General features: G+C 39.0%; 1 long non-coding RNA gene across 2 annotated transcripts; it reads left to right on the forward strand.

The window, feature by feature from the left end:
- The first annotated feature begins 17,462 nt into the window (after window positions 1-17,462).
- On the forward strand, window positions 17,463-21,804 carry LOC101019245. 2 transcript variants are annotated; one of them, XR_002521029.2, is made up of 4 exons: window positions 17,463-17,702; window positions 18,317-18,424; window positions 19,582-19,846; window positions 21,430-21,804. It is a non-coding gene; the product is annotated as an uncharacterized LOC101019245 (long non-coding RNA). The 2 variants fall into 2 exon arrangements; XR_645013.4 differs by having other exon boundaries at window positions 19,673-19,846; window positions 21,430-21,801.
- The last annotated feature ends 394 nt before the right edge of the window (window positions 21,805-22,198 follow it).

The raw sequence follows: 22,198 nt of genomic DNA on the forward strand, positions 1-22,198 counted from the left end.
AGATAATGGTTATATCCCTCATTAACAAACACTATTAAGTTATATTTCAAAATACTGATAAATACCAAAGAAAACAAACAATGACTTCCAAGGAAAAAAGAGGTTACTGAGAGACCTTTAGTATCAGTATTTCCAACCAACTTACTGGTCGTAACGACAAATCCTGGAAGAGAAAGTAAGTTGTTGTCAAAATGTAACAGGCAAGAGTGCGTAGGTCAGTCACAGGAAATTTTTAGTTTAGGAAACTGCTAAACTCATCACAAGACATGAGAGATGGGGTGATGTAATTACCTAAAAAAGGGGATGAAGTAATGCACTCAACCATCAGCACCTGATTTCTTTTTGCTTGAGCCAGAAGAAATCTTTCCACTGAGGCCCAGTCAGGTACCTGAGATACCCCCGTGACCCCAGCTAGAAACATGGGTGCTATCTAATCCTGGAAGTTTCTAAGGCCATTCAATATTTTCATGCCTATTCTCTGCTTCCAGGCAGGGTGGATATCCAATAAGAACACCTGAGTACCATATACTGTCCAGCATCCATTCTGACAGTTCAGGTGTCCATGCCATACTCATTGCTGAATATTTTTAATATCATTCTGCATTCAGGAAAGTATCAACCTGAGCCTACCAAGGAAGTGTTCATCTCCCTGTTAAAAACTTCCAAGATGACTAGGTATTATTTGGTGGGATGGATTTCTATTATTATGCTTTTTAATTTTAAAAAATATTCTGAAGGGAGAGAAGTGGTACTACGTCATCTGAATTGGTGAGTCAAATTTAAGAAAGACCTTGAGAGCTGGTCACACTCAAAAGAAGTATGTGACACAGTCTGAGGTTTTAATTAAAGAGAGGGAAGAAAGAAGCAGCAGGCTCATGCAATACAAGAGGCCAAGAGGGGCTCTCAGTCTGTCCCCCCATGGACTAATTATGCAGAATTTATGAAATGGGTTCTGGAGGTTGAGTTATCTGGGTTCAAATGCAAGCTCCACAGTGAAATTTGTAGGGAGAAGCAGGATGCAGTGCTTCAGGTAAAAGGAAAACGATCCACAATGGTGTAAAAACAAGAGTGAGGAGAACTCGTTCAGGAAGCAGCAAGCAGTTCGGTAAGACTGAGGCATAGCAGTGGGGATAGGGGCAGAGGCAAGGTTGGGGGAGAGGCAAGAGGGAAGGATGCAGAGAAAGGCAGAGGCTGGTCATGACACACTTACAAGAAAGACTGAGGAACTTCAACTTTAGCCTAAAGAAGACACAGAGGAGTTGAAGTTCAGTCAATAACATGATCTCATCCGTGATTTACATTTTAGGAAGGTGGAAAGCAAAAGTTGAAGCAGAACTAGAGACAAAGAGTGAGGGCAGTAGCCTGAACTAGGAAAGTGCTTGTAACAATGGAGAGAAGTGGACAGAGCCCACCTTGTCCCTTGTTTTCAACTCCTAAACTCCAAAGATTACAAATTACCTGCTTGAGGTTTTGCATTTAAGACCACCTTCGATTCCATTTTTGAGCTTCTGTCTCCAAGAATGGAAAATGTGAACCTTAATCTCTGTACCAGTTGGACCCATGTCTTCCTGTAGGGGAAATGAGTTTCAAACCTCACTGACTGGTAATTATTCTTTATGTTTTTTCAATTGGCCCCTGTATTTCCTTTCCCCAATAAAACTATTATTCTCACACACTCCTAGGTGTTTAGTGTGAATAAATATTTTATTGTGAATATTATTTATCTTCATTTGTAAAAGCTCTCTGAGTTCAAATGCCAGCAGAAAACAAGTTTGGTCTCAAAACCATGTCCGCACATTCAAACCAGTGAATAGTTTCTTCGACAATCCTACCAAAATGAAAGGACAATGTAGACAAGTGCAGTTATTTAGCAATTCACTAAAGCTATCTAAAACTGCTTCCATTTGTTCACAGTCTTTTGGTTATATTAACTTCCGTAGGTAAATTTTACGGATTGTAAAATGGGAAATATTAGAAACCGATACAAGATTGTGTTTCCCATCAAAGCTATGACTTGGAGATGAGCTTAGTTTCCTTCTTTGAGAAATTTCTAGATTCCAGAATATGCCTCTTTATATTTTGGACATAGAGTAAAGTGGTTGACACATTTCATACTTGCCTTGATAGTCAATGAATGTGTGTTAGAGGAAAGAAAATGGGACCCAGAACCAAAGAACCTGATCGAGCTTCTAAAACTCTCCAATCTTCAATTTTACATCTATTAAGTAGTAATAATAATAATTATTATTCCCTTTCCACTGTTTTTCATGAGAATTAAATGATTTACTACCTGTGATGAGAACCAAAACCTTTTTGATTTTGGAAATGTTCTGTATCTGTCCTATCCAATCAGGTAGACAATAGCTACATTCATGTGACTGTTGAACACACTTCATGAGGCTGTTGAACACTTGAAATCTAGCTAGTTTTACTGAGAAATTGAATTGTCAATTTTCATCAGTTTTAAGGGCATTTGTGGCTAACACTTACCTGATTGGAAAGTGTAGCTCTAGAGTACTGATTCAGTTTCCGTTATTCCTAGTCTAAATTCATTAATTCTACCCTTGCTCTGGAAATCCATAGCTAGTGTGTTGTCTTTGTTTAAAAATGAATGCTCTCTTTATATGTGAGCAAAGATAAGTATGTAACCTTCTTAAGAGCAATTGGCGAGATGTAACAAAGTGCAACTGTGTTTTTGTCCACCACTGTGCTTTTAAACAATTGATTCATCGGGGGAAATTTTTTTTAATACCACTGATGAAATTTCCCCAGTTGGTCCCATGTATCTCCTGATCACTCTTAGATTAAAAATAGAAAAAGTCCTGGGTTATTTTAAGTTTCAAAATGCAGTATTATTTGTAAATTTTCATCAGCATGCCAGTCTCCCAGGGAAAGACTGATCCTCCCCTCTCCACGCCATATGGGTCTACAGCCTTTGGGGAAGAGGGGTACAAGTGCATATCTCCTCTTTTTCCACCTCACCTCTTCCATTGCCCAACTAACTAGCTAGCTTCTGCTACTGATGGCTCCGAAGTTGGAAGCTTCGACAACCAGCAAATACTTATTGCTGCTGCTGCTGATCATGATGATGGTGTGTGCGTGCATGCATGCACTTTGAAAGATCCTGAGAAGCTTTCAATGGCTATACCTGTGAAGTGAATGATGCATCCAATTTTTAAGTCAGCTAAAGCCTCCCTGAGATCTGGTTTCCAGGCAGGCAAACACACCAAGCTTTCCTGGAATGTGCAATGAGGTGAAGCAATAGCATCCTTCGTCTCTTCACCTACCCCTCTGGATTAGGATAGTCCTTCAAAAATCATTCTCACAAAATCCTCTCACTGTTCATTCCCCGTTTATTTTTTCCTGCAACTTGGAAGTCAGCGAGGAGCTCAAGATTTGTGAAAATATTGCCAATTGGGATTTTTGCCAGATACCTCTTTCTGGTATCTGAAATCAATCGTTCTTGGAATCCTAATGAATTTTTTCGATTTAACAACATGTTTTTACGCAAAAATGATCATTGTGGCTCTGGTAATAATAGGTAACGGCTGGAAAATTACATAATCATAGTGGAAAGAGTGGTACTTTCATAAACAATGTGGGCTCATCACTAAAATATATTAAGTGAAAAAAAAAGGAAGCCAGACATGTTTCCATTTGCATTTTAAAATAGAAGTTTTATGTATGTACATGCTTTTATATTATTTGGATTTTTAATTATACAGAAGAATTGCTTTAGGGTTCTCCTTATTAGCTTTATAAATATTATATTTGGATACATATTGAAGCTTGAATTTATTGCTCAATTTATGGCTCAATTCTTTTTTTTTTTTTTTTTTTGAGACAGAGTCTCTCTCTGTCACCCAGGCTGGAGTGCAGTGGTGTGATCTCAGCTAACGGCAAACTCTGCCTCTTGGGTTCAGGCCATTCTCCTGCCTCAGCCTCCCGAGTATATGGGACCACAGGTGCCCACCACCACGCCCGGCTAATTTTTTGTATTTTTAGTAGAGACGGGGTTTCACTGTGTTAGCAAGGATAGTCTTGATCTCCTGACCTTGTGATCCGCCTGCCTCGGCCTCCCAAAGTGCTGGGATTACAGGCATGAGCCACCGTGCCTGGCCTGCTCAATTCCTTAGAATGTGATCTTCAAGTCTTTGTATTTGGCACAATATCTCAAACATCTTTTTCATCCTGAACATCCTGAGACATTTGTGTCTCAATCCAAGTCCAAGTGGAAAGCACTTCCCACATAACTGATCAATTTGTTTATAAGATCAACCTGGAAAACTGAATGAAACGCCAATGATAGAAAAAAATGAGTTTATATTTTTTGGTTAGGTGAGCTGTAACAAACATACTTTTCACAGGCAACTACAGAAAAATAGGTTGAATTACAGGCAAAACATAAAAATTGCATTCACACTGTAAGTTTGTAAGCTTCATGGAAATAAGGAGGAATTAAGTGCCACATCTTAAAGATGATACTTTATACTTGATATTCTAAAGCAAGAATATGTGTACTGCTTTTTTGGTTTATTAAAATTATCCAAAAATGAGGACAATCCAGTGAGTAGAGATTGTGCATTTTTCAATTAGGAAAGGATAAAGAAGCCTCTCCTAGCACCCTAGTTTAAGGATCTATAATTAAATTTACACCATGGTTATCAATGAGCAAATTTCAGTAAATTTTAAAATTTTTGATATATGAATTCATATTTTATTGGATATTAATATAATTTATTTTTTTAGAATGGAAATAAATGTGAAGAGAAAGTCTTGTAAAGTTTTAGCTCTGATGGATTTTCATGATGTCAAAACAGATTAGTTATTAGCAGTGTGCCTTGATCATAAACTTTTTGCCGTAACTTCAGTTGGGAGGAAACTAAGTCAAAAGTTATTGCATAGAGTTAAAGTTAGGTGTTCAACTTCATACCGAAAGAACATAGAATCTGGAAAAAAATAACTCAAAGACAACATATTAATAAATCACAGTATTGCAGTAGATATTCTTCAAATACATTTTCCAGGACGAAGCAGGAATTAGGAAAAGCCCAGATCCTAAGGGATTTCCTTGATCCTCTTCCTGCTTGATCTGTGGTGTGGTCTCATTTGGTCATGATCTCAATTTCCTAAAACCAGTTCATCACCTCACCTGTAATTCAATCTATTTTTTTCAAGTAGCCTGTGAAAAGAAAGTTTGTTTCTTATAGCTCACCTAGTTACCAAAAAATATAAACTCATTTGAAATAATATTCTTATTTTCCTGCTATTGCTTTGATCATCTCTTCCCTCTTTGGTGGCTCCTCCTGTGATATCTGTTTATTTAAACATTTCTGAAGGGTTTTTTGGTTGTTTCTTTCTTCTCAATTTCAGTGATTTCCTTGAGTCGTTCCATCCTTTTCCATGAATCGAAATCCCTGTTTTTATGCAAAAGCTCAATGATGTTTGTCCCTAACCAAGACCCCTCCCGAGAGCTGCAGAACTGTAGCATTCACTTTCCTGATGTCTCTATGTGAACACTGACCCTACCCTCAGGCACCTCCATATATACCTCACATCAGTATATCTCTTCTTCCTTATCTCCATTAACAAAAATGCCTATTTCTTCTCCTTAGCTCTGCCTTTTGGGATAGTTTCACTATCTTCTCTGTCATTTTAAACAAAAATCTTAGAGACCTCTTGAAGAGCCCTCTTGAACTCCATCATCTTTCTCACACATTATCGTCATCTACTTGATAAATCCACTACCTAGTACCTTTCTTTCTGATACCATGGTGCCTGCCTTGGGTTAGCCTTTATTATTTCCTTTCTGGGGTCCTGATCCCATCTTCACCACACTTGTCTCCCACATTATTGTATTGTCTCTTCCTTCCCTAAGTCATTCTGTCCATGGCGAGGACAGTCATCTTCCTGAATCACAGGTACAATCATGACATTCTAGTTCCTATCCTTGCCACTCTACTGAAACTGCTCTAGACAAAACTTCCAGTGACATTTCAAGGACATTTTTCTCTTTTATTTGGCATTTCTGTGACATGTGACACTGTTAGCTTTTCCCTTCTTGAGAAGTTCTTCTTTGTCCTCATTCACTCTACCTTCCATTGGGATTTTCTCTTGTTTCTCTGATCTCTCCTTTTCAGTCTCCTCTATGGCTGTTTCTTTCTCTGATTAAACTTTAATGTTATCAGAGGGCAGCACCCTAAGCACCCTAATCTTCTCATGCTGCCATTCTTAACATCCGTGGGAGAGTCACCCACACCCATGATTATAGCTACACTGAAGGATTGCTGACTTCCACATCTATTAATCTCTAAACCATTTGCCTTCCTGACTCCAAGACCTGTTCCATTGCTCAAGGAATTTCTCCACATGGATGGCCACAGTTACGTCAAAGTCAGCCAACCTCAACTCATCTGTTCTTCCTTCCAAACCTGTTTCTCTTGTCTTTCCTGTTGAAAGGAATGAGGACATCACCATCCACCCAATTAGATACCTGTGTCAGAAACTGAGAGGTAATCCACAATCAGTTTTACCTCCTGTGGCCCCCCAGTCACTGTTGCCAGTCCATGAACTTCTACAAAATTAGTATCTCTAAAATCTTCTGCCACGTTCCGTTAGTAACTCGACTTCTTTTGTGCAGGTTTTATTATTTTCTCACCTAGATTTTCGTGGTAAATCTGACCTGGTAAACTGCCTCCAATCTTTTCTATTTGCCCTTCAAATTATTTTTAGGATAATCTTTCTAAAATGCAAGGTTCATCAATTCAATCCCTTGTTAATTTCCTTCCTTCCTTCCTTCCTCCTCCTTCCCTCGCCGTCGCCTGCCTGCCGGTGGCGGTGGCGGCGGCGTGGCGGGCAGCGGAGAACGGAATCCGACCTGATCGTTGATCAGTTGATCGATCCGATCCTGATTCGGCAGCACCCGCCTGCCACCCGCCTGCCCATCGCCCGCCCGCTTCCACCGCCCGCCCGCCTGGCAGCGCTTGTCTTTTTATACAGAGTCTTGCTGTGTCACCCAGGTTGGAGTGCAGTTGCACAGTCTCGGCTCACAGCAACCTCCAACTCCTGGGTTCAAGCGATTCTCCTACCTCAGCCTCCCAAGTAGCTGGGATTGCAGGCATGTGGCACCCCATGTCTGGTTAATATTTTTTTTTTAAGTAGATACAGGCCAGCCTGGTCTCAAACTCCTGACCTCAGGTGATCCCCCCACTTCTGTCTCCCATAGTGCTGGGATTACAGGCATGAGCCACTGTGCTCAACCTATTTTTAAATCTTTTAAAAGGATTTTCCTTCTCCTCTATAATATGATCAAACGCTTTTATATGTTAGGACATATAATTCAAATTCTAGAAATTTATCTTTAAAATAAATCAGATATGTCCTAGGATTTTTGAACAATGTGCAACATGGTGCTATTCACAATAGCAAATATTAGAAAAAAAACAAGTATTTTCACCAATAAAGGAATAAAGGATTGTTTAAATTATGACATAAAAATTAGCAAAGTTTAAACTTGTATTATAGAAGAATACACAAAGATATCAAAATTGTGTAATACCCAGGTAAGTGAACTAAAAGTATTACATAACTTTTATAAATTATTCATTCATAATATCTATTATTGGCATTAAAAGGTTAACAGGATATACATACTGATATGGTTTGGCTGTATTCCTACCCAAATCTCATTGAATTGTTATCCCCATAATCCCCATGTGTCATGGGAGGGACCCTATGGGAGATAATTGAATCATGGGGGAAGTTTCCCCCATGCTGTTCTAATGACAGTGAGTAACTTCTCATGAGATCTGATGCTTTCATAAGTGTCTGGTATTTTCCCTGCTGGGATTCATTCTCTCTCCTGTCGCTCTGTAAAGAGGTGTCTTCCACCAAGATTGTAAGTTTCCTGAGGCCTCCCCAGCATGCAGAACTGTGACTCAATTAAACATCTTTCTTTTATAAATTATCCAGTCTCAGGTATTTCTTCATAGCAGTGTAAACACGGACTAATGCAGTAAATTGGTAAAATAAGTGAGGTGCTGCTATATGGATACCTGAAACGTGAAAGCGACTTTGAAACTGGGTAACAGGCAGAGGTTGGAACAGTTTGGAGGGCTCAGAAGAAGACAGGAAAATGGGGGAAAGTTTGGAACTTCCTAGAGACTTGGAGGGCTCAGAAGAGAAGAAAATGTGAAAAAGTTTGGAACACCTTAAGAGGCTTGCTGAATGGCTTTGACCAAAATGCTGATAGTAATATGGACAATGAAGTTGAAGCTGTGGTGGTCTCAGATGGAGATGAGGTACTCATAGGGAACTAGAGTAAAGGTCACTCTTGGTATGCTTTAGCAAAGAGACTGGCAGCATTCTGCCACTGACCTAGAGATCTGTGGAACTTTGAACTTGAGAGAGATAATTTAGGGAATGTAGCAGAAGAAATTTCTAAGTGGCAAAGCATTCAAGAGAAAGCAATGCATTAAAGTTTGGAAAATGTGTAATCTGATGATGCGATAAAAAAGAAAAACTCATCTTCTGGGGAGAAATTCAAGCCTGCTGCAGAAATTTGCATAAGTAATGAGGAGCCAAATGTTAATCACCAAGACAATGGGAAAAATGTCTCCAGGGAATGTTAGAGATGTCATGGAAGCCCCTCCCATCCCAGGCCCAGAGGTCTATGAGGGAAAAATGGTTTTGTGGGCAGGGCCCAGGGCTGTTCTGCTCTATGCAGCTTTGGGCCATGGTTCCCTGTATTCCAGCTGCTTCAGCTTCAGTCATGGCTAAAAGGGGTCAAGGTACAGCTCAGGCCATTGCTCCAGAGACTGCAAGCCCCAAGCCTTGGTGGCTTACACATGGTGTTGAGCCTGCAGGTGGGCAGAGGTCAAGAATTGAGGTTGGGGGACCTCTGCTTAGATTTTAGAGGATGTATGGAAATGCCTGGATATGCAGGCAGAAGTTTGCCACAGGGGTGGGGCCCTCATGGAGAACCTCTACTGGGGCAGGGCAGAAGGGAAATGTGGGATTGGAGTCCCCACACATAGTCTGCTCTGGGACACTGCCCAGTGGAGCTGTGAGAAGAGGGCTACTGTCCTCCAGACCCAAGAATGGTAGATCTACCGACATCTTGTACCATATGCCTGGAAAAGCCACAAACACTTAATGCCAGTCTGTGAAAGCAGCTTAGAAGTGGGCTGTACCCTGCAAAACCACAGGGCTAGAGCTGCCCACGGCCATGGGAGTCCACCTCTTGCATCAGTGTGACTTGGATGTGAGACATGGAGTCAAATGAGATCATTCTGGAACTTTATGGGTTAATGACTGCCCTACTGGATTTCAGACTTGCATGGGGCCTACAGGCCCTTTGTTTTGGCCAATTTCTCCCATTTGGAATGGGTGTATTTAACTAACGCCTGTACCCCCATTGTGTCTAGGGAGTAACTAACTTGCTTTTTGTTTTACAGGCTCACAGGGAGAAGGGACTTTCCTTGTCTTAGGTGAGACTTTGAACTTGGACTTTTGGGTTAATGCTGGAATGAGTTAAGGTTTTGCGGGGGGACTAATGGAAAGACATGATTGTGTTTTGAAATGTGAGAACATGAGATTTGGGCTAGGGGTGAAATGATATGGTTTTGGCTGTGTCCCCACCCAAATCTCATACTGAATTGTAATCTTCATGCTCCCCACGTGTTGTGGGAGGAACATGATGAGAGGTAATTGAATCATGGGGGCAGTTTCCCCTATGCTACTCTTGTAATTGTGAGTGACTTCTCATGAGATCTGATGCTTTTATAAGTGTCTGGCATTTTCCCTGCTGGCACTCATTCTTTCTCCTGTTACCCTGTGAAGAGGTGCCTTCTGCCATAATTGTAAGTTTCCTTAGGCCTCCCCAGCCATGCAAAACAGTGAGTCAATTAAGCCTCTTTTCTTTATAAATTACCCAGTCTTGAGTATTTATTCATAGCAACATGAGAACAGACTAATGCACACACAAACCTTAAAGGTATGCATCCTTGGTAAGTATAATTGTGATTCATAGATTTTCTATAGTGAATATGCAACGCTTTTGAAATCAGCAAAACACATGTTATTTTATAAATGTCTAAATCAAGTTGGCAGATTTTTTCAAGCAAATTTCTTTACCCAAAAAACCATCTTAGAATATCTTCCACTGTCCTCTCTCTCCTCACTGCACATCCACAGCCTAGGTTAGGCATCACTGTCCCGTGCAAACCTCTGGCATAGTTCTTACATTGTATTATAAATTTTATATATGTATTTGTCACTTTCATGGCACTATAACCTCTTTCATCCCTGTGTACCCAGTGCTAAGCAAAATACAGGTAAAATACATGCTAACTGAATAAATGATTGAATGGTGCTACTTATGTCACATGACCCATATTGATTCCCCACTGCCTTCAGGAAATAACGTGCACACTTCTTAGGCTGGTATTTGAAAATCCTTCAAAATTGGATGTGACCTATCCTTTCAATCTTTTTCTTTTCATATTGTTGCCCCCATTTCCCCAAGTACATCTTTTAGCACTGCCATCAATGAGGAGGGATGGCATCTTGCTTGTTCACTGCTGTATCCCAGAATGTAGCCTCAGAACCTCTCAATAGATGGTCAGAAATTATTTGTTTAATTAATGATTAAATAAATTAATTAACTTTCTCAAAAATATTCTGTAGTTGCCACTTTCCCATATTTTCTAAAGAGCTACTGGCTCCAATTTTTGCCTCATTAATCTCCTCTGTCAAGACTCCAGGGTTTACTAAAGTTTAGTCACCTATAAGAATCATTTTCCAATCTTCCTGTGCAAAACTAAATTATTCTCAGTACAAATATAGCACTTGTTTGATATCTCCCTCCTATTATGTGTGTATGTATGTTCTTTTGATATTATTTACATAGTAACTAGAGTCTAAACTTTTAAAAGTTAAGGATTGTAATAATTTGATGTCTCTCTTCTCAGTTTGCTCCCATCTATCATTTCTCAACTGTCCTAGATGGAATAGATGAACAATCTCTATTTACTAACTATTAACATAAGGATTCCTGGGAATCAGTTTCTTCATCTCTAAAAGAGGTATAATAGCATTATCTGCCCCTCCCCAAAATTAATTAAACAATATAATATAATTAATGCATTTGGCATATAATGGGTACTCAATTGGTACTAATAGTTACTATCAATATTATCATTATCATTATTGTGATTAATATGATTAATACTAAAGTAAATGCCTGTTAAATGGAAAAGTCATATGATTAATACTAAAGTAAATGTCTGTGGAAAAGTCAATCTTTAACATCACAGGTTGAGAAACAGAGAGGTTGATTTCAGATCAAATTTTGCACTGTATTTTAAAAATGGGAGTGTTCCAAACATATCTGAGTCTCCCAGATACCACAAGCATCTGGCTTTCAGTTACATCTGGAAAGATTATTTGATTAGAACATTTGAGATAAACAAGTGGGTTGAGAATAGAAACAGGAACTCCTATTTTGGCTGGGAATATAATGTGTTATAAATGTTTTGGAAAGCAATTTCTCAATATCTCATAAAGTTGAAGATACACATGCCCATGGTTCAGCAAATCAGTTTCTGGAAATATTCACTAGAGTAATTGTTCATTTGGACACAAATAGGAATGTAATATAATATTTTTATAGACTACTTATGATAGCAAAATGCCATACAGCCATGAAAATAAGTTGTGCGACAAGAATAGACACAGATTAATCTTAAAAGTGTAATGTAGAGAGAAAAGAGCAAGTTGCAGATGAATAATGCATACTTTATTGTTTCCATAAAATTTTCAAACATTCAAAACATTATTATAGACTGTTTATGGATATCGTCACATACACAGCAGTTGAAAGAATAAAAGCATTTAAAAAACAAATAAAAGAATAAAAACATACACTGCAGAGATATTGACAAAGATAGGATAGTGGTAACCTCTGATGGTGAAAAGAGAATAGGATTAAGGAGGGTTTTATTTTAATCTTTAATATTTCATTTCTTAAACTGGGAGGTGAGTACATAAGTCTTTGCAGTATCTATCTTTAAGTGTCTACTACATATTACATGTATGGGGAAATATCTAAATTAGGTGTTTTCCCACTGGAAATAAAGAACATACAAAACTCTTCTACCATTCCTGGAAATTAAGCCTGATGTCTGTTCTGGCTGGAGATGAAGATGTTTTTGTTTATTCTAAGGAAGGCCCCTATAAAGAAGCCTCTTATCTCTGGGCAAGGTGGTAGCCATAGTAACCAAGAGAAAACCCCAAAGAGAAAATAAAACCTGGGAGGAAAGAGTCAGCATGCCCTTCCTCTGCCTTCCCGAGTACCTGAAGATTCTTTCTTCAGCTCTCTTCTCCTGGAACCTTGAGTGGGGCAGGCGGAAAAGCAAAGCTAGGTGTCATTTTTGAGACGGAGTCTCACTGTGTCTCCCAGGCTGGAGTGCAGTGGGAGCGATCTCGCTCACTGCAGTTCACTCGGTTCACGCTTTATTCTCCCGCCTCAGCCTCCCAAGTAGCTGGGATTACAGGCGCCACCGGGGCCTCAAGGTTTTTTTTGTATTTTTAGTAGAGACGGGGTTTCACCATGTTAGCCAGGATAGTCTCGATCTCCTGACCTTGTGATCCACCCGCCTCGGCCTCCCAAAGTGCTGGGATTACAGGCTTGAGCCACCGCGCCCGGCCTAGGTGTCATTTTAATAAGGAACATATTTGTTTCCTCCATTTATCTGGCCCTCCCTGATGGCGCTCCAGAATTCCAATCCCACATGATTAACAACCTAGTTTCCCTTTTCTGCTTGAAGGTCCATTCTCCTCTCAATTTGAGATACAAAGCTGCATTTCCCCACGAAAACAGTTCCCTCTCTTTTCCTTCACTGCTACTGTCCTTCTCTCAGACCACCAAGCTTAAAATCTCCAGATGCCCAAACAACAAAGATGGCAGCCCGCTCCTCCCTCTGAGAGTTCTGGCCCAGGGAGTTTTCAAATTTCTGTAGATGGGAGAATACTAGCGGGAGTGGCTGGAGGGCCCGGTTAGCAGGTTCCACCCAGTGAAAAGAAATGAGATCGGGGACCTGCTTAAAGAAGCTGCATGGTCATGCTTTCATAGAGCAGCTGTTCTGTGCTGGGATACCACTTCCACTTTGGTCGACTTGGCATCTCCAACGCCCGCAGGCTGGAACAACTAAGACGTGGAAAATGCAAAGATGGTGGCCCACCCTTCCCTTTGGAAGCTCTCTTTTCAAAAGAAGACATACATGTGGCTAACAATCATATGAAAAAAAGCTCAACATCACTGATCATTAAAGAAATACAAATCAAAACCACAATGAGATATCATCTAACACCAGTCAGAATGGCTATTACTAAAAAGTCAAAAAATAACAGATGCTGGCAAGGTTGTAGAGAAAAAGGAATGCTTATATGCTGTTGGTGAGAGTGTAAATTAGTTCAGCCATTGTGGAAGACAGTCTGGCAATTCCTCGGAGTCCTAAAGACAGAAATACCATTCGATCCAGCAATCTCATTACTGGGTATATACCCAAAGGAATATGAATCATCCTATTATGAAGACATATGCACACGTATGATCATTGCAGCGCTATTCACAATGGCAAAGACATGGAAGCCCATCAATGATGGACTGGATAAAGAAAATGTGGTACATATACACCATGGAATACTACATAGCCATAAAAAAGAACAAGATCATGTATTTTGCAGGGACATGGATGGAGCTCGAGGCCATTATCCTTAGCAAAATAACACAGAAACAGAAAACCAAATACTGCATGTTCTCACTTATGAGTGAGAGTTAAATGATGAGAACACATGGACACATAGAGGGGAACAGCACACACTGAAGCCAGTTGAAGGGTGGTGGGTGGGAGGAGGCAGAGGATCAAGATAAATAACTATTGGGTACTAGGCTTAAAACCTGGGTGATGAAATAATCTGTACAACAAACCCCCATTACATAAGTTTACCTATGTAACAAACCTGCATGTGTAGCCCTGTACATAAAATAAAAGTTAAAAAATAAAATAAAATAAATAAAAACTCAAGAGCAGCTTGGCCATCACTGTAATTATTATCATTCAGGTTTTTTTTTTTTTTTTTTTTTTTTAATCAAATGACTCCTTCATCCCCTGCTTCTTTTCCATTTTAATTCCTACCACTCCTCATCTATTCATGTTCAGCTTATTGAAACCTATTTCCAAAGAGCTCTCCTGGCGTCATGTTCCCTATGCTCCAATCCTCCTGCACACTATGCCCAGGAGGAACCCCCTAAAGTATGGATTTCCACAGTCAGCTCCTGGTCAGAACCGTTTTGAGCCCCCTGCTATCTAGCCGCTGAAGAATAAATCCCTTTAAAGCTTCTACAACCAACCTTATTCCAGCATTATCATCCAAAATCCCCTAGAATACCCTCCATGGAATACCCAATATCCCTCCTTTCTTTCCAGCTACACATAAAAACAGCCCATTCAATTTCACTTCCTAATTCTTGGGCTTGATATTCCCCCTACTTCAGTGTTTCCCAAACTTCACTCATTCTGGTACCTCATCATGATTTTTCCACTACCAATTGCCACCTGAACTACTTTTTACTTAATATTTCCTGTAAATTCACTCTTATTTTAAGTAAGATAAATACTTGAAAGGTTAACTTCTATTAGTACCATAAATGAAAAAAAGGGATATCTATTGTAATAAACAGGCAATAACTATATATAAATGTTATTTTAAAGGAGCAATCATATTAAACCACGTACTTTTTGCCTGCTAACATTTATTGCTTATTCTGTGAGTGTTATAAAGGAAGCTTAAACAAGTGTTAGGAGAACTTTAAGTCACATCAAAAACAACAAAACTTATTTCTGAAGAATTGAAAGTAAGTCAAAAAATAAAACATTCTCAACCTGTCATCTTAATGTTATTGATTGATCAGTCCATCTGTTCCCAAAAATCATTTAATGTACACAAAGTTTGGAAAACACTGCTGTACATGAGATACTTTCATTACCTTTTCCTGCCGATCTCAACTCTGCACATTTTCCCAGACCTGCCTAAAGTTCCACCACCTCCCACAATGTCCTCTTGAAATTCAGGGCACTGTGACTGCCCCTTCCTCTGGCAGCCTGGGCACGCGTCTCTTTTATTTTAGGAAGTGTATTTTAGGAAGTCACTCCACTCTGCTTTTTAATGACTCATATACATCTCTCAAGTTTATTTATTTATTTATTTGGTCTCCAGTAATTATAGCTGAAAGAAAGGTTTTTGAAAGTGTCTTTTTAATCCCCTGATACTGAGCATCACACCTTCTGTGGAGTGACTCTATGAACAGCATGAATGACTAATGAATTAGCACTTACTCTCTTTAACTATTTATGAGGACATATCTCCGCTAGTAGATAAGGATCCCCTCAAAGGCTGTGCATGAGTTTCTTCTAGCCTCTAAACTCAGCCCAGTGGGAGTATATTGCAGGATTGCTAGAAATATTTGTCAAAAGAGTAAATGACACTTCCTAGAGACACTACACCATAGACAGCATTTGACAACAACAAAAAAGAAGCCGCCCTTTTAGAAGCATACTGTGTTCAGTGCCTCTGCAGCTTTCCTCCACCTTTGGAGAATTACAAGTTTCATTCTAATGCTATCCTGGACTTGCTGACATAGTGTTTACATTTATTAATATATGGCATATCCCATATAAAACTCTGCACACTCATCTAAAATGCTGGTTGTTATCACCTTCAGTTATCACCAAATACCATAAGAGATGTTTAGTCTTAATAGACACCTAGGCATATGTGTGGTCTTTCAAGAAAGAATTATCTAAAAATTCAGCAGACATGTCTTCAAGTTCAAAATCAGTATAATTCCAAAATGTCTTTTGTCCTCCAAATCAGTCAATACATTTTAAGATAAGATGGTGTTTAACAAACTTTGCCTTAATAGTTTACATTATCTCTAAAACACAAACAGATAAAAATATTCCATTTGTAAGTTAGCTACAAGGAAGTTGAGAAAACTGGAATAAATAATATTTTTGCTTTAAGTTTTAAAAATGAGTCATAACTAAAGCTTTTAAGCAAATTGTAACTAATAATTATGACTTCATAATTTCTAGATTCTGTACACTATCCATGAAATCGTATTAAAAATCACTATTATGAATAAATGATAATCATGTAATTAAGTTAATGGGGGCATAAAAGAATCACTTTAAGCATATACCTGAAACTCATCATTATCTCCTAGTAATTGCTATGTAAAAACCAGACATTAACACAGATAAGTTAATATCAATCCTAAATTAGACCCACGGAATATAGACTTAAGACATTTTTAGGGAATTAGGAAGACCTTTAATAAATGGAAGGCATTGGAATTTTCACTACATGCTTTTTGATCTTAAAAATAAATTTTTAAAATCTATCTTTATTAATTGTGGTAAAAAACTTAACATACAATTTACCATCCTATTTGTGTTTACACTTACAAACTGTAAATTCAATAGTATTAAATATATTTACGTTGTTGTACAGTCTCCAAGTGTTTTCATCTTGTAAGCTGAAACTCTATATCCATTAAACAACTCTCATTTCTCCTTCCCTTAAGCCCCTGGCAACTACCATTCTACGTTTCAGTTCTGTGAATTTGACTACTCTAGATACCTCATGTAAGTTGAATCATACAGTATTTGTCTTTTTGTTTCTTTGGTGTGTTTTCCAAGCTTAATTGAAACTTAATTAGGATGAAGCCAAGTTACCCTCCAACATTTATCGTCTATCTATTCAGTACAACCCACTGCGCTAATTTAATATTATTAACCTTATGAGGTAAGTTATGCGCACTTTGCAGATGAGGAAACTGAGACTTCGTGAGGTGAAACATCTTGTCAATGGTCATAAATCTAATAAGCAGTGGGGCTGCTGATTGCAACTTTATCTAACTTCAAAACACAGTCTCTTAAACATACCTGTATGATTTTTGAAATATTTAAACTTTTTAGGGGATTTCAGCCATCTACATATTTTAAGCAACTCAGAGTGTTTTGTTTTGTTTTTTGCCTTTGATGGTTAATGCCACATGGGTTCCTGCTTTTTAAAAATAAACTACTTTATTCTAAACCATGTCTCAAGGTATTATTCTATTCTATGTCATGAGGTTTATTCTAACACATGTCCCATAAGCCCACAGAATAACAGTTACCTTCCCTTTATTTAAAAGCAAGACTTGATCTAAGCAGTTGGTTTGTTAAATTTTTCTGGAAATGATACAACTTCCTAGTGTGTAGCACATATCAATAGTGAAAGGAATATTATTTTTTAAAAAGCAGCACTTACATTTGTGGAAGTGAGCCCCAGCTTCTTCAGTTCAGACACATGGTTTTAGTGAATAGAAGTCACTCTACCAAAATCGGGTACTCTTCAAACACGCCTTGCTCCATATGCAGGCAGGCGACTGCACCCCTGCTTCCTGAGCCACCTGGGACTTGAAGTTCTACCGGTGTGGCTCCAAGGCTGCCCAACCAGAAACCCCAAAAGGTAAGAGAACTACGATACCCACAATTCAGGCTCCTCACCCGAAACCAGAAGAGGGCGTATGGCTAGAGTTTCACCCTAAGAAGAAAGGGGAAGCAGGTGGAAAAGCAATTAAAAAAAAAAATCAGGTGAGTATATCTAAGAACAATCTGTAAATATAATCTTATTTCTATGAAAGGAAATAAAAGTGGTTTAATGATTGCCAGGGAGTAAGAAGGCACCCTCAGTCTTGGCAATAACTAAAAAATATTTATGCAAACAAATCCTCATGCAGCTGGAACTTGCCCCACCAGATTCTCTTTCGGTGATTCAGAGCTGAGGGTGCCTCACTGCCCTGTGGAACAGGTGAATAAAGTCTTCCCTGGTGAGTGACAGGGTCTAACTAGTTCCCCCCACATCAGCACTGTGACTGTCACTCAAAAGGTGCTAAAGACATAATGGAGACCTTTTGGCATTTCACCTTCTAAAGTGCTCTGGATTTTTAAGATAACACTTTAAAATGTAAGAATAAAGTTTTCTTGATATTTTCTTCCATTTTACTTTCCATTTCTGTGTTTTGTGTTTTACTTCTGTATATTTCAGTATTATTTTGTTCAAAATTCAAGAAAGAGAAAATTAGAAGGAAGGGGAAAAAAAGTAAAACTTAGTAAAATGCAATGTGCAATAATAGTTTCACATTTTTTTCCAAAATCAGCAACAGAGAATGTTAAAAACAAATGTGTTTCTCCATTTGCTCATACAGCATCTCTTTCTAGCCTATTATTTCCTGTTAGACACAGCCCAGAAAACGAATAGAGACAAGTCCTGGCTGGGTCTGGGTTCAGAAACATAATAGAAGGATTCATCTAAAGTAAGTAAATGGCAGAATGACATCTGCCATGTCATTCTGAGTGACAAAGAAAAAGTTTCCTTTCCCTTTTCTGCACTTTCTCTCCTACTGTTCTAACTGCCCCTTCCTCCCTGATGCATCCCGGGCTGTCATGCTGCCAAATCACCTAATCCACCCAGATTCCCTTTGAAGTTTCCCCTTGACTCATCCCACAATCCACACTGAGCTGTCTGTTTCTCTTTGTCACAGGTTCCTCAACTCTCTACTGGAATCTAGCTTTCCTTTATGTCATTATATTTTCTTCCAAAACAAATGGTTCTTAATTTACCCAGACCCTACAGATGGCGTTCTGCATGGCGTTTCTCCTCCCTGAAACTATCTTTCCTCATCTTTAAATGTTCAGAGATTTCATTTTTTCCAAAGCTCAATGAAAAACACTCTTCACCAAAGATGTCCTCCTCAGTTTGTCTTAATCTGAGTTATTCTCTTCCTCCTAATCAATTTCATAATGTTGTATCTGCTCCTCTCATGACACATTGTGTATCTTGTTTCATTGGTTTACGTGGGTGTGTGTGTACATATGCAGCCTTACATTCCTATTTGAAGGCAAGACTTTATTGTATCCCCACCTCATTAACTCATTAATGTACATGTAGATGTTTGTGATAAACAATCAATGCATAAAATAACTGAGATATTAACTCTAAGGTGTGTGTGTGTTAATGCCTAACGCCATTTTTATCTCTCCCAGAAAACATTTACATTTAAAAAACTCTCTAAATGCCATGCATGATGAGTACTGTTATCAGAATCCCCCTGCAGTCTAGTCTGGTGTGGCTCCCACAGCCTTTATTTGCAGAAAGGCAAAGTATTAAATCTAGCAATTGAAACCTTGACAGTACCCGAAATGAAAGCCCTAGTGGGTCAGCACTCACTGTTTACCAGCTCCAATCCCTGCTGTGCACTTGCCTTTCTAACAGCTTCCCAAGGACTGGGCTCCCTAGAGTCCTCAGTCCCATGGTCTTGGAGACCTGGCCCTACCTCTATCTATGATTTCCGATTATCAACTCCAGCATTTATGGATCCCTTCCCCTATTATCTAATCTACTGGCTCTAAAGAATAAACTCTGCACTTCGGACTATTTAAATAGTTCTTAACCATTGATCTCCTCCCCCAGGGAAGGGAATTCTTTCAACAGTTGCTAGTTCCCCACACCTCTGCTTCTATGGGATTCTTCTGGTCCCCACATGCTCTGCTGTGTCTTCTAGCTGTCAGCCACTGTGGAGGAAGTGAACCTTCTAGATCCTGATGACTTATACAATGAGTTTTGTGTCGAACATCAGACAAAAGGGCTGGCTGGTGAAGGTGGCTGTTGTCTGGAAAGTCCTCCCAGCTCTCCTCTAATTATGTCATAAGGACTGGAGGCCCCTTAGCCTGCTTGTGTGAGTATCACCAGCTATGTAAAGTTGGGGCCTTAGCTCATCCTCAGCACGTGGCTCAGGATCACTTCCTTAAGAAAGTCTCTTCTGACCTCCTTACCCCTACCATGTTTCTTGTACTGACTTATGCAATGGTTACAACCAACATAGAAGCTGAAATCCCAATGACTTACCGTCCCAGCTGCCCTTGTAGATAAGGGAGAGGCAAAGCACTTAGAATGGCAATCAGACATGGCTATCTGGGACCAGGGATTAGGAACTGATGACACAAAGAAGCAGTGACAGAAGAGAACCCACTGTTGTGGTGAGCAGAGGCAGCTGTGCAAACAACATGCTGTTCCGGATGTGACTGTGGTGGCCGTGGGGTTCAGAGTCCAGGGCTCATGGCGTTGGTCATGCAAATTGTGGTTCCTGGGTCTTAGCAGAAACAAGGAACTTATTCAGTGGCATTGCTTTGGCTGCTGCTCTGGCTTCATAAGCCATGTGCCTGATTCTTCAGCCCCTCCCAGCAATTCTGGGACTGAAGTTTGGTGTGTTGCTCTTCAGTTTGGATCTGCCACAGTCATTTGCTGTTGCTTGAAGCCAAAACTCTGAGTGATACCTACCTCTCACACAACTCTTACCACATTGTCACTACCTATCCCAGTATATTTAGACTCCATCAGATCAAGTACTGGATTTTACTTATCTCTAAATATCCTAAATCTCCACAGTGCCTGGCTATAGTACATGTATATATATTTGACCTACATTAAACTGGTCAATGAAATGAGGAAGTCTTGCTTAAAGTTCCTTCTAACTTAAAATTTGCCTGACCACATGGAAGCTGTCAGGTTGCTCATTAATGCAGAGGTAATTTTTTTCTCTTAACTAGGGTTAGAATTTAGACTCTACCCCTTCTCTGTATCTCAGAGGGAGCAGAACTAGTGATTTCCTACGCTGGAGAGGGAACTCAAACACACAAGCTATTGCTTGTTGTTATTTAATAATCAAAAGGATTTTTGTTTCCTTTTTTTTTTTTTTTTGTAGCCTTCAGTGACCTGTGTCGTATGTTAAAGTCACCATGTTTGCCCCCTGTAGTACAAATATACCAGAAAGAGTGATAGGAAACAGCATATTCCCCCCTTGTTCAGATTTTTCTCAGTATGACATTATCTTGGAAAAAGAAAGGGCACATTTGCAAACTTGGAAGAAAGTTCCCCCTGGAGTTTTTTCTCTGTCCTGTTTCAGTATGTATTGACACTCAGAACCTGGGCTGCTACGACATCCGTTTTCTGGGTCACTTTGTCCCTGAGTCATTGTCATCCTGTAACTTTCTGAAAACATTTGACTATGCCATTTACCAGTTAATTTCAGTGAATAGCTTAAATCATAGTAAAATGTTAGGACCAGAGTAAATTTAGGTCAGATTGATTTTATTTCCCCAGATTAAGAAAGTGAGCCAAGTTGTTGTAACAATTTCATAGTTTCCCTCATTACATTTTTTGGAGCTTTACTTAACCGTAAGATGAATCATCCATAAATTGACCCCCACAAAGCTGTGGCTTAGATGTTCATCACTCTTTTCTGTCATTTGTTGCTTTCAGGATAACACTCAAGGAAATGTGGGCCAACTCTTCACATGAGCACAAGATATTTCCATGCTAGCCTTTTGCAAGTAACAGCAGAGAGAGCTCTGTGCAGTTTTCACTGGAATGCCTATGAATTACTTGAGTCATAATTGTAATCTAAAGAGTTGTCCATTTGTTGACGCTTTTGTATTTGTATTGGTAGAACTGCCACTATCAAAACCAAGATCACTCTTTGGGAAGATCTTTAGCTGTCTTTATATCAACTTCTCTGGAGTTTATGTGATTTTCCAGAAAATTTCCAAGACATAGTTTTGTCCCTAAGTCCCATGAATATGTAATATTTTGTGTCTCTCTATTAAAATAGCACTTTTTGTGCATTCAATTAACCAATATATGTGTATGTGTCTGTGTGTTGACAAACATATCAATTACTTCACCCACTTTAGTGGGAAAAATAATTTTCTCAGAGTTTCTGGAATACCAGATAGTGAGTAAGTTCTTTAATGGAATATCAATGTTTAATTATATTCTATAAAGCTCACAATCTAGAAACCCAAGACAAGGGGGTGGCGGATATTCCTAATTCATTTTCTAATATGTTTAGATAATAGGCTTCATTATCTATCTCTCTATCTATCTATGTAAATATCTTGCACATTTTAAAATTTTGCACAAGAAAATGCAAAACTTTTTAAAAATATTAACATCTATTCACATACTTTTACGTCTGTGGACACCATTAGTGGGATTTTACGAGTAAGTAAATTTTTCTGACAATTGGAAA

This window comes from Papio anubis, chromosome 4 (genome assembly GCF_008728515.1).
Source record: "Papio anubis isolate 15944 chromosome 4, Panubis1.0, whole genome shotgun sequence".
NCBI classification, from domain to species: domain Eukaryota; kingdom Metazoa; phylum Chordata; class Mammalia; order Primates; family Cercopithecidae; genus Papio; species Papio anubis.